Here is a 16,035-nt window from a genome sequence, read left to right on the forward strand (position 1 = left end):
AAAAGTTTTTCCTAATATCCAACCTAAACCTCCCCCACTGCAACTTGAGACCATTACTCCTCGTTCTGTCATCTGCTACCACTGAGAACAGCCTAGATCCATCCTCTTTGGAACCCCCTTTCAAGTAGTTGAAAGCAGCTATCAAATCCTCCCTCAATCTTCTCTTCTGCAGACTAAACAATACCAGTTCCCTCAGCCTCTCCTCATAAGTCATGTGTTCCAGTCCCCTAATCATTTTTGTTGCTCTCCGCTAGATGTTTTCCAATTTTCCACATCCTTCTTTTGTAGTGTGGGGCCCAAAACTGGACACACTACTCCAGATGAGGCCTCACCAATGTCAAATAGAGGGGAACGATCACGTCCCTCGATCTGCTGGCAATGCCCCGACTTATACAACCCAAAATACCATTGGCCTTCTTGGCAACAACAGCACACTGTTGACTCATATCCAGCTTCTCATCCACTGTAACCCCTAGGTCCTTTTCTGCAGAACTGCTGCCGAGCCATTCAGTCCCTGTAGCGGCGCATGGGATTCTTCCATCCTAAATGCAGGACTCTGCACTTGTCCTTGTTGAATCTCATCAGATTTATTTTGGCCCAACCCTCTAATTTGTCTAGGTCCCTCTGTACCCTTCCCTACCCTCCAGCGTATCTACCTCTCCTTCCAGTTTAGTGTCATCTGAAAACTTGCTGAGGGTGCAATCCACACCATCCTTCCAGATCATTAATGAAGATATTGAACACAACCAGCCTGAAGACCGACCCGTGGGGCACTCCACTTGATACCAGCTGTCAACTAGACATGGAGCCATTGATCACTATCTATTGAGCCCGACAATCTAGCCAGCTTTCTATCCACCTTATAGGCCATTCATCCAGCCCATACTTCTTTAACTTGCTGGCAAGAATACTGTGGGAGAAGGTGTCAAAAGCTTTGCTAAAGTCAAGGAACAACACGTCCACTGCTTTCCCTTCATCCACAGAGCCAGTTATCTCGTCAGAGAAAGCAATTAGATTAGTCAGGCATGACTTGCCCTTGGTGAATCCATGCTGACTGTTCCTGATCACTTTCCTCTAAGTGCTTCAGAATTCATTCCTTGAGGACCTGCTCCATGATTTTTTCCAGGGACTGAGGTGAGGCTGACTGGCCTGTAGTTCTCAGGATCCTCCTTCTCCCTTTTTTAAAGACGGGCACTACATTAGCCTTTTTCCAGTTGTCCGGGACCTCCCCCAATCGCCATGAGTTTTCAAAGATAATGGCCAATGGTTCTGCAATCACATCCGCCAACTCCTTTAGCACTCTCGGATGCAGCGCATCCGGCCCCATGGACTTGTGCTCGTCCAGCTTTTCTAAATGGTCCCGAACCACTTCTTTCTCCAGAGAAGGCTGGTCACTTCCTCCCCATGCTGTGCTGCCCAGTGCAGTAGTCTGGGAGCTGACCTTGTTCGTGAAGACAGAGGCAAAAAAAGCATTGAGTACATTAGCTTTTTCCACATCCTCTGTCACTAGGTTGCCTCCCTCATTCACTAAGGGGCCCACACTTCCCTTGACTTTCTTCTTGTTTCTAACATACCTGAAGAAACCCTTCTTGTTACTCTTAACATCTCTTGCTAGCTGCAACTCCAGGTGTGATTTGGACTTCCTGATTTCACTCCTGCATGCCCAAGCAATATTTTTATACTCTTCCCTGGTCATTTGTCCAATCTTCCACTTCTTGTAAGCTGCTTTTTTTGTTTAAGATCAGCAAGGATTTCACTGTTAAGCCAAGCTGGTCGCCTGCCATATTTACTATTCTTTTTACACATCGGTATGGTTTGTCCCTGTAACCTCAATAAAGATTCTTTAAAATACAGCCAGCTCTCCTGGATTCCTTTCCCCCCATGTCATTCTCCCAGGGGATCCTGCCCATCAGTTCCCTGAGGTTGTCAAAGTCTGCTTTTCTGACGTCCAGGGTCCGTATTCTGCTGCTCTCCTTTCTTCCCTGTGTCAGGATCCTGAACTCGACCATCTCATGGTCGCTGCCTCCCAGGTTCCCATCCACTTTTGCTTCCCCTACTAATTCTTCTTGGTTTGTGAGCAGCAGATCAAGAAGAGCTCTGCCCATAGTTGGTTCCTCCAGCACTTGCACCAGGAAATTGTCCCCTACACTTTCCAAAAACTTCCTGGATTGTCTGTGCACTGCTTATTGCTCTCCCAGCAGATATCAGAGTGATTGAAGTCTCCCATGAGAACCAGGGCCTGTGATCTAGCAACTTTCGTTAGTTGCCGGAAGAAAGCCTCGTCCACTTCATCCCCCTGGTCCAGTGGTCTATAGCAGACTCCCACCACGACATCACCCTTGTTGCTCACACTTCTAAACTTAATCCAGAGACTCTCAGGTTTTTCTGCAGTTTCATACTGGAGCTCTGAGCAATCATACTGCTCTCTTACATACAGTGCAACTCCCCCACCTTTTCTGCCCTGCCTGTCCTTCCTGAACAGTTTATATCCATCCATGACAGTACGCCAGTCATGAGAGTTATCCCACCAAGTTTCTGTTATTCCAATCGCATCATAATTCATTGACTGTGCCAGGACTTCCAGTTCTCCTTGCTAGTTTCCCAGGCTTCTTGCATTTGTGTATAGGCACTTGAGATAACTTGCTGTTTGTCCTGCTTTCTTAGTATGAAGCAGGAGCCCTTCCCTCTTGCACTCTCCTGCTCATGCTTCTTCCCAGCATCCCACTTCCCCACTTACCTCAGGGCTTTGGTCTCCTTCCCCCGGTGAACATAGTTTAAAGCCCTCCTCACTACGTTAGCCTGCTTGCAAAGATGCTCTTCCCTCTCTTCGTTAGGTAGAGCCCGTCTCTGCCTAGCACTCCTTCTTCTTGGAGTACCATCCCATGGTCAAAGAATCCAAAGCCTTCTCTCTGACACCACCTGCATAGCCATTCATTGACTTCCACAATTCGACAGTCTCTACCCAGGCCTTTTCCTTCCACGGGGATGATGGACGAGAACACGACTTGTGCCTCAAACTCCTTTATCCTTCTTCCCAGAGCCACATAGTCTGCAGTGATCTGCTCAAGGTCATTCTTGGCAGTATCATTGGTGCCCACGTGGACAAGCAGGAAGGGGTAGCGATCTGAGGGCTTGATGAGTCTTGGCAGTCTGTCACATCGTGAATCCTAGCTCCTGGCAAGCAGCAGACTTCTCGGTTTTCCCGGTTGGGGCAGCAGATAAATGACTCAGTTCTCCTGAGGAGAGAGTCCCCAACCACCACCACCCGCCTCCTTCTCTTGGAAGCGGTGGTCATGGAACCCCCAACCCTAGGACAAGGCATCTCATGCTTTCCAATTGGTGGCGCAAAGGCTCTTAAGCAAAGTAAATCGTCGTGGGTTAAGAGGGAAGGTCCTCTCATGGATCAGTAACTGGTTAAAAGATAGGAAACAAAGAGTAGGAATAAAGGGTCAGTTTTCACAGTGAAGACAGAGAAATAGTGGGGTTCCCCCAAGGATCTGTAGTGGGACCACAGCTGTTCAATACAATCATAAATGATCTGGAAAAAGGAATAAACAGATAAACTGTTGCTTACCTCTCATAATGGATTGTTCTTCGAGATGTGTTGCTTATGTCCATTCCATGTAGGTGTGTGCCCACATGAACAATAGCCAGAGATTTTTCCCTTAGCAGTATCCATAGGGCCGGCTCTGGTGGGCCCCCTGGGTCCTGTGCTCATGCATCAGTATACGGGGCGCCGGCGGCCCCAAGTTCTTTCAATTCCTTCTTGCCATCTACTCTGATGGTGGGGATGGAGGGCAGGTCATGGAATGGACATAAGCAACACATCTTGAAATCAACAGTTACGAAAGGTAAGCAATCATTTTTTCTTCTTCGAGTGCTTGCTCATGTCCTTTCCATGAAGGTGACTCACGAGCAGTACCCCTTGGAGGCGGGTCTGGAGTTCACTTTCATGCAGCTTGCAACACTGCTCTACCAAAGCCAGCATTGTCTTGAGCCTGTTGAGTGATAGCATAGTGGGATACAAAGATTGGACTGAAGACCAATATCCTGAATCGAGATCTGTGCTAGGAAGGCCACTGAGGAAGCCTGTGCTCTTGTGGAATGAGCGGTTACTATAGCAGATGGGAGAAACAACTCAGAGTTCAAGAAGCACTAAGAGCACTTGCAAAAGCAAGCAGTGTTCTATCGTCAATGGCGATAAGAAGGAACTGAGAGGGCGGCAGGGCACATCAGCACAGGGCTCAAGGGGCCACCAGAGCCGGTGCTACAGATACCGCTAAGGGAAAAATCTCTGGCTACCATGCACGTGGGCGTGCACACACCTACTTGGGATGGACATAAGCAAGCACTCAAAGAAGATACAAAACTACTCAAGACAGTTAAGTCCAAAGCAGACTATGCAGAGTTACAAAGGGATCTCATGAAACTGGGTGACTGGGCATCAAAATGGCAGATGAAATTAAATGTTGGTAAATGCAAAACCGTGCACATTGAAAAACATAACCCCAACTATACATATAAAATGATGGGGTCTAAGTTACCTATTACCACTCAAGAAAGAGATTTTGGAGTCACTGTGGATAGTACTTTGAAAATATCCACTCAATGAGAAGTAGAAGTCAAAAAAGCTAACCATGTTGGGAATCATTAAGAGAGCGATAGATAATAAGACAGAAAATAGCATATTGCCTCAATATAAATCCATGATATGCCCATATCTTGTATACTGTGTGCAGATCTGGTCGCCCCATCTCAAAAAAATATATATTGGAAAAGGTATAGAAAGGGGCAACAAATATGATTAGGGGTATGGAACAGCTTCCTATGAGGTGAGATTAATAAACTGGGACTTTTCAGCTTGGAAAACAGATGACTAAGGGGGATATGATTGAGGTCTATAAAATCATGTCTGGTGTGGAGAAAGTAAATAAGGAAGCGTTATTTACTTCTTCTCATAACACAAGAACTAGGGATCACCGAATGAAAATTAATAGGCAACAGGTTTAAAAAAAACAAAAACAAAAGGAAGTATTTCTTCACACAATGCACAGTCAACCTGTGGAACTGTCTGCCAAGGGATGTTGTGAAGACCAAGACTATGACTGTATTCAAAAAAAATAGCTAGATAAGTTCATCAGTTGCTATTAGCCAGGATGGGTAAAGATGCAAAATCATGTCCTGAAGTGTCCCTAGCTTTTGTTTGTCAGAAGCTGAGAATGGGCGACAGAGGATGGATCACTTGATGATTTGTTCATTCCCTCTGAAGCATCTGACATTGGCAACTATTGAAAAACAGGATACTAGGCTAGGTGGACCATTGGTCTGAACCAGTATGGCCATTTTTACGTTTACTCATCTTTTGAGTCCCTCCTCAAGACCATTTCTTCCAAGGCCTCTTGCCCCTAAGCAGCACAAGCTTGCTTTGAACAATGGGGTGTGAGGCCCTGAGATCCATACTGAAACCTAAATATACTACATAATGTATTAAGATATCAAACCTATATGTCTCTTGACACAGTTTTCTGTACACAATGTACCCCATACTGAACTGTGCATTTCTCAAACTGCGCCCACCGAACCACTCCTCAAACTCATATGCGTAGTGTATTTTACGATGTTTTTATGAAAACAATGAATTTGGTGACATAAAACAATGGGGAAACCAGACACACAAGAAAAGGCGCCTTGTCTTAAAGTGTTCCAAAAAAGTGGATGCACCTGTCATTAGTTGACATGAACTCCTTTGCAATTTCACACATCTTCAGTTCATCTGCAGTTGGTTTATACAAAAAAGCATTGTACTGTTCAAATGTTCTTGGGTCATCATTGTTCTGAGAACAGATTTCAGTCTTTGCAGTGCCAAGAAACTTTGCTCAGCTGTAGCAGTGTATACTGGTAAAGTGAGGAACACATCACAAAAGTGAATGAACTTCAGAGAATAAAACTTAAACGGATCGGACAGCACCGAACATATCAAAGTGCCTACCTTCAGGAATTTTCTTGTATCCATCAGCACTGCACAAGTCACAACAGTGATCTATGAACAACATTTCTTTTCTTGCACAGACATACTAACAGAAATAGGAAGTACAAATGCTCACATACATTTGTTGTTGTGCATCCAACTGTTGGAGGAGGAGAGAAATCGGACAGAAAAACAATGGGCATATACCATGCTATATACAGTGACAGAGAGAGAGAGAGACAAATCAACATCACTTGCCTTGTCAGGGAGTAGATGTAGCAAAATGAAACCATTTTGAGAATATGGGTTGAAACAAAGCTGTTCCCTGCAAGATTCCCTCTAAATTTTCTTTGTACAGGCTACAGACTCCACTGAGTGCTACATTTTTGTCCTTGAGCAAGCTATTTTTTTTTAACCTTGGCGTCTAGTCTTTTGTGTGCCTGTCAAGGCTAATTCCCCACTCTGGCACTTCGAGTGCAGAAGGTGGGGGCCCTCAAGGATTTTAAAAATTAATACTGGCCAATCCAGGCTTGTATTAAACTCCCAAGGTTTCAGCTTTTCTCTGACCTAGGATTGGTCAGCACTGTCACCACTCAAGTGCAGAACCTCTTTGAGAGACCAGGAAGCCTCACTTGGGAATTCCTTCCTGTGGGGTACCCTCAAGCCCTTTCACACACACACCCCTTCGGGGAAGAGCTGAGAAAGAAAAGAAAAGAAAGAAAAAGGAAATTAGCTGTTGCCACCAGCTAATTTAAAAAAAAAAGTGCACAAACCCCTTAAGACACAAAAATCCAATTCTGTTATTAAAAAAGGTAAATTTTACTTAAAAAAAAAGGAAAGAAAATACATCTGGGAACTTGGGCTATTGCTAGATTTAAAAAGAGCAAATACAAGGATTAAGCACCAAGAATAGCTTTCTTGAGGTCCAGCTTAAGGGTTACACCTGGGGTTAGCACAGAGGAATCCACAAGCCATAAAGCAATAAAAGGGATAAGCCTAATCATGTCTTCCTAAACATTTCCTTCAAATCAGCGGCACTGCGATGGGTACCCGCATGGCCCCACAGTATGCCAACATTTTTATGGCTGACTTAGAACAACGCTTCCTCAGCTCTCGTCCCCTAATGCCCCTACTCTACTTGCGCTACATTGATGACATCTTCATCATCTGGACCCATGGAAAAGAAGCTCTTGAGGAATTCCACCATGATTTCAACAATTTCCATCCCACCATCAACCTCAGCCTGGACCAGTCCACACAAGAGATCCACTTCCTGGACACTACGGTGCTAATAAGCGATGGTCACATAAACACCACCCTATATCGGAAACCTACTGACCGCTATTCCTACCTACATGCCTCTAGCTTTCATCCAGATCATACCACTCGATCCATTGTCTACAGCCAAGCGCTACGATATAACCGCATTTGCTCCAACCCCTCAGACAGAGACAAACACCTACAAGATCTCTATCATGCATTCCTACAACTACAGTACCCACCTGCTGAAGTGAAGAAACAGATTGGCAGAGCCAGAAGAGTACCCAGAAGTCACCTACTACAGGACAGGCCCAACAAAGAAAACAACAGAACGCCACTAGCCATCACCTTCAGCCCCCAACTAAAACCCCTCCAACGCATCATCAAGGATCTACAACCTATCCTGAAGGACGAGCCATCGCTCTCTCAGATCTTGGGAGACAGACCAGTCCTTGCTTACAGACAGCCCCCCAATCTGAAGCAAATACTCACCAGCAACCACACACCACACAACAGAACCACTAACCCAGGAACCTATCCTTGCAACAAAGCCCGTTGCCAACTCTGTCCACATATCTATTCAGGGGATACCATCATAGGGCCTAATCACATCAGCCACGCTATCAGAGGCTCGTTCACCTGCGCATCTACCAATGTGATATATGCCATCATGTGCCAGCAATGCCCCTCTGCCATGTACATTGGCCAAACTGGACAGTCTCTACGTAAAAGAATGAATGGACACAAATCAGACGTCAAGAATTATAACATTCAAAAACCAGTTGGAGAACACTTCAATCTCTCTGGTCACTCGATCACAGACCTAAGGGTGGCTATACTTCAACAAAAAAGCTTCAAAAACAGACTCCAACGAGAGACTGCTGAATTGGAATTAATTTGCAAACTGGATACAATTAACTTAGGCTTGAATAGAGACTGGGAATGGATGAGTCATTACACAAAGTAAAACTATTTCCCCATGGTATTTCTCCCTCCCACCCCACCCCCCACTGTTCCTCTGATATTCTTTACTTGGAACTGCTTTAGAAGATCTTTTGCTAATCGCTGCAGCTTTGCTTTGTATGGTGTTCTTGTTAACTGCTGGAATTAGCCTACCTGCTTGTCACCATGAAAGGTTTTCCTCCTCCCCCCCCCCCACCCCCCGCTGTTGGTGATGGCTTATCTTAAGTGATCACTCTCCTTACAGTGTGTATGATAAACCCATTGTTTCATGTTCTCTGTGTGTGTGTATATAAATCTCTCCTCTGTTTTTTCCACCAAATGCATCCGATGAAGTGAGCTGTAGCTCACGAAAGCTTATGCTCTAATAAATTTGTTAGTCTCTAAGGTGCCACAAGTACTCCTTTTCTTTTTGCGAATACAGACTAACACGGCTGCTACTCTGAAACTAGACATTTCCTGATTTACTTACATATCTGGGGTTTTAAATGAATAGTTTCTAAGTATGATACTCATTTTTTTTTCATATCTGGCCCAAGCTTCTTACAGCATAGTTCTGCCCTGTCCACCTCTCCACAGGAGAACAGACAGACAAGAGGGGAGTTTTCTTTTAAAAAGTTCTAGCCTTCCCATTGGCTCTTTAGGCCAGGTGCCCACTCACTTCCTTTTACCTATGCATAGCAGTGAGACTTTTTAACCCTTTACAGGTAGAGCAATTAGAGAACAGCTACTAAGGGGGGTTTTATAGCTACTGGCTGGCTGAGTGTCCATAAAAGGGAGCTTCCCCCCCCAACACACACACTTCATTTATCACAGTGCCTAAGTGCCTCATTTCAGGAAATGGTTTTATTTATTTGTTCTCTTGTACAGTGCTGAAATCATGGTGATGCTTAAATAAAAAATACAATTATCACCTGAACAGTGTTTTCAGCAATTTGAAGGACTGAGGTGTTTTTTTTTTTTTTTTTACTATGAAAGGCACATTCGAATCCAGGCACCAGATTGATTGTGGTTCACCTCAGGGAAAATTATTTGGCAATGTGTAAAGGGATGGACTTAATGATCAGAGCTAAGAGGGACTTGGGACAGATCCTGGAACTTTTTCCAGGAGTAAAAGTTATTTGGTCAGGCATGTTGCAACACAGGGTGTGGCAGGGAGCTGTGAAGATACTTCGGGTTGACAAACTTAGGAAGGATATGAATACAGAGGTGGCCAAATTCATAGACGGCGGGTGGGGGGTCAGTAATTTTTCATCCGGAAATAGCATATGGGGCACCAGAATTATTCAGGGAGGACGGGATCCACCTGTCAGGCTTGGGAGGCGATACATTTTGGCTGATATTAAAGAAGGCATTAGAGTTCTGGGAACCTGGATAGTTATGGTGGGGAAGACACCCAAGCTCATTGCTGGTACCTCCTTGTGGTGAAGATCCAATGCAGGTACTGTGTAGGGAAGGGATAGGGTAATCAGATAAAATGGATTGGAAAAGGACTTAAAGGAGGTATTCTTTAAAGGAATAGAAACAAGGGGGGTTCAGGGCTACTATGACTGGTAGAGCAGGGAACAACTACCCTCTCCTTTATAGCTCCCCTCCCTTTAATCCTCATTCAAGGGGGGGAAGGGGCAGAGTCACAGCAGCAGGTTAGCAGAAAACCCGAATGGGTAAAGAGGGAGGGCTGACAGCAGCCCTCTTCCCCATGTATGTGTAAATGATTATGGAATTACCTCTGTTGCACAATTCTATCTGCTGGGTACTTTTAGACATTTAGGAAACAAAGTTGTGGCCTAATTAAATCATATCCGGTGTCTCCTGTCCTTCCAGCATAGCTGGGCAATAATACTTTTTGCTTCCTGTTTTGAATATACAACAATCTTTATTGTGATATAAATATTCCTTCGTTGGAGTGACAAAAGAAGGGAAAAAAGATGAAGGATGAGATAATTTAACTGGTGATTAGGGTGGATAAATTAATGGTTCTGAAAACGCAGTGTACAACATTTCTTGACTAGAGCCAGCTCTTGTTTTTTCTTATGCCAAAGAAGAAGGTTATAGTTTATAACTAAATAACACCTACAACAAATATTCATGCAAAAGTCATTGCCATCACGCTAAGAATTACTGAATGTGCTGATGGGGTAATGATAATGCAACTTTATGAATTTGTGAACTGCAATTTTTGGTGGGACTGAAAGAACTATGATTTGCTGCTTTCAGTTTATTTAAAAATATGCAAGACAGCTAAGAAGCAGTTCTTTCCTCTTCTCTGCATGAGGAGCAGAGTGAGCCAAGGCAGGAGGGGGGAAGTTGGAGCATCAGGATTAGGAAGGGTGAGTCAGGGTCAGTGCCTTGCATGGGACCTCGGGGGGAGTCAGGGTGTCAGGGATTGGAAGGGAAGCTGGGGTGGCTACTCTGCATGGAGGGCAGGGATATTCGGGGGCAGAGGAGAAAAGTCAGGATGTTGGAGAAATATAGGGAGTGTTCTGCATGGGGGAACAAGGGAAGCTATGGAGACTTGGTGGAGTGAGCATTTAAATGCTTTCAGCCAGAAAAACTAGCAATCAAGAACCTTTTGGCAGGTCTGAATTTGACTTAAAGCTGCAAAATACATCATTTGACACAGCTTCAAATCTTGACAAAACCTTTACTGGAAATTACAGTAGCAAAGTATAGCAGATTCTCTCGGGGCACCCTCAGTTGTCTACATCGCAGCAAACACTGTTAATCATCTGGCAGTTTACAAGCATTCATTTCACTAAAAAAGGGAACATTCCAAATGATTTTAGAATTTGATGGAAACATTTGCTAAACACAACAGCATTTAAGGTTCTGGCAGTAATAATCATGGTCAAACTTGTTGGGCCCAAAATATGATTTTCCTTAAAATATTGTTTTCTCCTTGTAAGGGTTTAAGTCCACTAGTGTTCCAACCTACACTTATTCTTTGTAAAACCAGTCCTTCAACTGGCCAGAAATTTCACAGATAAAACCCAAACAATTCATTGTAGGGGCCTACGATAAACAAAGTTGTATATGAACACTATTGTTATTGCAAAAGCTGTAAAGGTTTCCTGGAAACTCAGGTCTGGAGTTTGCGAATAGCACACACCTAACTAGACATTTTAACTAATATGCAGTCATCTAGAAATTTTGTGGTTTCCACTGTACTACCCCCAGGGCTTCACACATGTTTCATGACAAGAGCAAGATTGAAATGCTGCTCCAAAAGCACAAACCTCTACTGCTTAAGTTAAAAATAAAAATCTTCATTAGCCACACAAGGCTATGAGACTGGAGAATAGTTCAGATTTTGTTCAACATAGGGCAGCGGTGTACATGCACACAAGCCAGTTTTATGACATCTCTCCAGACTCTCAAATTAGAAACTCAGATGTAAGAACAGAGCTCTGAACATTATACATGGTAGAAGTGCCACAGAGAAAATTTAAATTATGCCATATGTCCACTCACTCAATCTCCTCCCCTTTCTTTCATGCTCAGTACTTGGATTTCTCACCATTTCAGTTACAGTTTGCCTTCCATCTACAACCACTAGCAGTCAGACTTATCTCTGCCATTAATAAACTACCAATACCATCCAGTTTAAGATAACTAATTTAGGGATATGCTAACTTCTCTCTTATCTTAAAAGCTGTCATAATGAAAGTCAATTTTGGAGCCTAATCCATCTTGATAATATCTTTCTAAATAAAGTTAATTGAGATTCTAAACATCCCAAAGGTTCAAAAAGGCTAACTTTGATGGTTCTATTACCCCCAAAATCCTGTGAGGCAACTAAAATGCATAGTTAAACATAGAAAAAAATACAGTCCTGTAAACTCCTGAAGCTTTCAGTTGTAGACAATACAGTTCACACTGCACTGTACACAGCTGTAGGCTCCAGTTTCCTCCATAGTGTAGACATCTTAGGGAGATTTTCTTGTGTCCACCTCTCCTCCTTTTGTTACTATTTTGTGGACCATATGACATTACTACTGTTATTCTCATTGTCTTTTCCCCTTCCCTCCGATTGTTTGCTACATTCACTTCTGGCATCTTTCTTTAGTTAGACTGAAATCTTTTCAGAGAAGATACATCCTGTGTTTGCTCAGTGCCTAACGCAGTCGAGTCCCAGTCCTGGCTGGGATCTTTGGCTGCTATTGTAATATAAATAACAAATACTTTATTTTTTTTTCTTAAAATAAGTTTCTGAGTTATGCTCCCAGATTATTTTGCTGACAAAACCATTTGGAGAGTACCAGAAATACTCCGTGTGATCTCACTACCAGCATAGGATCCATACTGGACTGTACCTCACCTAACAGAAAAGGGAGAGAGAAGTAGCCAGTCAAACAAGAAGCACTATCACGATTTCCACAGGAGAGACAAGGAGAAAATGGGGGAAGGAAAACAAATGTCTTTTTTTTTTTTTTTTAAGAAAGTAGTCTGACCCTTTCTCAGTGTCTTTTCTGTTCCTCCATTCAGCAGGTTTCCATGCTGGGTAGTCTTAATAGAAAAATAAGGCAAGATAAAAAGGGAGCTTTAATTTGTCTTTTTAAAAAAACCGTATACATTAGCAATTGTGTGTGACTCTCCAGGAGGCATGCCACCACTGCTTCTGACCTGAAACTGTGCTTATAACATGGGAAGATCTGTCAACACAGTTCCAACTTCTGTGAAAAAAACAGCACTCACTATTATTGCTCAGTGTCAGTGCATGAACTGTTGCCAGGCTGTCAAGTCCTAACTGTATTTCTAACCAGAGATCTCTTTGTTGCCTTAAATATTTTTTGAGCCAAGGTACATGAATATATTTATTTTCTTACCTCACTGATGAAGTATAACTAGTGCCTCTCAAGTTCAGATAAATTTCACAGAGTTCAGTTTACCGGATTTTGACAGTTTACCATTCCCATTAAGTTTGACTTACAAAACAAAATTTTGTCTGCAATAGGCAAAGTTACAGGGTTTGACCTGGGGACTATCTAGTAGTTCTCTCAAACAATAGCTTCTTAACTGTCCGAATCTGTAATTAGTTCGGGCCAAAAGAAAGATTGGGTGAAGAAGGGGGGGGGGGGAATCAATAAATGAGAGATCAATCAGCTGTCTGTTTCCAAACCATTTGAAGAGTGCTGCACCTGCCAGAGGCAGCTAAACATACTAGGGAAGCTTAACTATCGAACAATGTCTCCCTTCCAGTCAGCATACCACTGTGTCCAGGATCTGAACTGAAACCCATGTAGTCAATAAGTATCATTTCTACTAGATAACCCAAAGGATTTGCCTTAGAGAAAAAGGTAAGTCAGTGAGATCAGCCATTAGCTTATTTCAGCTAAAATACACTTTGTTATCTTCTACAAAGTCCATATATTCAATTATTCCTTTTTTAATCCCATGAGTGGAAATGTTTATAAATACAATGTGATACATGTCATATTTTACAAACAAAAACACATACAGAAACATGGATATATGCACATACACTAGTGTGTGTGTGTGTGTATGTGTGTGTGTGTGTTTAATGTTTATACACACACACACACACACACACATTCAAAACATGCCAATATTTCTAATGCCATTCTTACCATCTATTTATTAAGATTCCAGGATTGTCATTCTGAAGCCTAGAAAAGTGATGGAAACAGCGACAAGCGTGGTTGAGAGCTCTTTCTGCTCAAATTATCACCAGGTTCAGTCATTACTGGATGCATGGTCTGTTGCCATGCAGCTTTTAAGTTCTCAGCCATTTTAACTGTATGAATTACACCAATGTGGAGTACAGGTACAGTGAGGTATGTATCTATGCCATGCCAAGAGTCCTAACGCACTGTGATATCACAGATAACTCAACCAGTCACCACTTTTACTCTACAGCTATTTTGCATGCAACAACTGCATTGGTTGCATAAGAGAGACTTTACAGATGATGGATCACATGCCCCAACTACCACAGTTCTTAAAGACCAAATACACAACAACACAACCAGCACACATACTAACCCCAAACACACACCGCCTCTCACAGCTGCACACATTTACCCCTCATTAACCATCCACACAAATCTCCCAGAACACACATTTTCACTCAGTCATACTCTGAGAGAACCAGATGGAATGCTGGAGTCCCAAAATTCTGTGGCAGTTGGAATGTGACAGTTGATCAGAGAAGGTGGGAGTAACAGCTAGGTGGGACAACAAAGAGTTGGTTGTACCTCTAGCCAGGGAGCAGCTCTGTGCACAAACCTTGGGGAACATGTACTTTTAAGTTCTCATCAATTTTGACTTTATGAATTACATCTGCGTGGTGTACAGCTACAGTAAGGCATATATTTATGCCATGCCAAGGATCCTAGACCATGATGATATCATAGCAATGTAGAGCTGGAAGGGACCTTGAGAGGTCATCTAGTCCAGCCTCCTGCACTGAGGCAGGAACAAGTAAACCTAGACTATTCCACACAGGTGTTTGTCCGACATGTTTTTAAAAACCTCCAATGAAAGTTCCCCTTGGAAGCCTTTTCCAGTGCTTAACTATCCTTATAGTTAGAAAGTTTTTCCTAATATCTAACTTAAATCTACCTTGCTGCAAATTAACACCATTACTTCTTACCCTACCATCAGTGGACATGGAGAATAATTGATCACAGTCCTCTTTATAACCGCCCTTAACATATCTGAAGACTTTTCAGGTCCCCCCTCAGTCTTCTTTTCTCAAGACAAAACATGCCCAGTTTTTTTTTTTTCAATTTTTCTGCACAGGTCAGGTTTAATACACCTCAGAATGATATCAGCCTTTTTCACAACTGCATCACTTTGCTGATTTTCATTCAATTTGTTATCGACTATAACCCCCAATCCTTTTCAGCAGAACTACCTAGCCAATTATTCCCCATTTTGATTTTTTCCCCTTTTTCCTATTTTCCTTATTGAATTTCATCTTGTTGATTTCAGACCAATTCTCAAATTTGTCAAGGTTGTTTTGAGTTGTAAGCAGTTCTGAGTTTTGTCTTTCAACCAGTTGTACACCCACATATAGTAATTTCCTCTATACCACATTGCCCTAGTTTGCTTGTGAGAATGTCATGTGGTTGTGCCAAAAGCCTTACTAAAATTCAAAATATACCGCGTCTACTCATTTCACCCCATCCACTAGGCCAGTAACCCTGTTAAAGAAGAAAATTAGGTTGATCTGACATGCTTTGTTCTTGACTAAACCATGCTGGCTAGTCCTTAAAACCCTATTATGATCTAGGTGCATACAAATTGATTAATAAGTTGTTCCGCAAAAAGAAAAGGAGTACTTATGGCACCTTAGAGACTAACCAATTTATTTGAGCATAAGCTTTCGTGAGCTACAGCTCACTTCATCGGATGCATGCAGTGGAAAATACAGTGGGGAGATTTATATACACAGAGAACATGAAACAACAGGTGTTACCATACACACTGTATGGAGAGTGATCAGGTAAGGTGTGCTATTACCAGCAGGAGAGCGGGGGCAGGGGGAACCTTTTGCAGTGATAATCAAGGTGAGCCATTCCAGCAGTTGACAAGAAAGCATGAGGAACAGTTATCACTGCAAAAGGTTTCCCCCCTGCTCTCCTGCAGGTAATAGCTCACCTTACCTGATCACTTTTGTTACAGTGTGTAATGTAACACCCATTATTTCATGTTCTCTGTGTATATAAATCTCCTTACTGTATTTTCCACTGCATGCATCCGATGAAGTGAGCTTTAGCTCATGAAAGCTTATGCTCAAATAAATTTGTTAGTCTCTAAGGTGCCACAAGTACTCCTTTTCTTTTTGTGGATACAGACTAACATGGCTGCTACTCTGAAATAAG

The sequence above is a fragment of the Dermochelys coriacea genome, chromosome 9, assembly GCF_009764565.3.
Source record: "Dermochelys coriacea isolate rDerCor1 chromosome 9, rDerCor1.pri.v4, whole genome shotgun sequence".
NCBI lineage: Eukaryota > Metazoa > Chordata > Testudines > Dermochelyidae > Dermochelys > Dermochelys coriacea.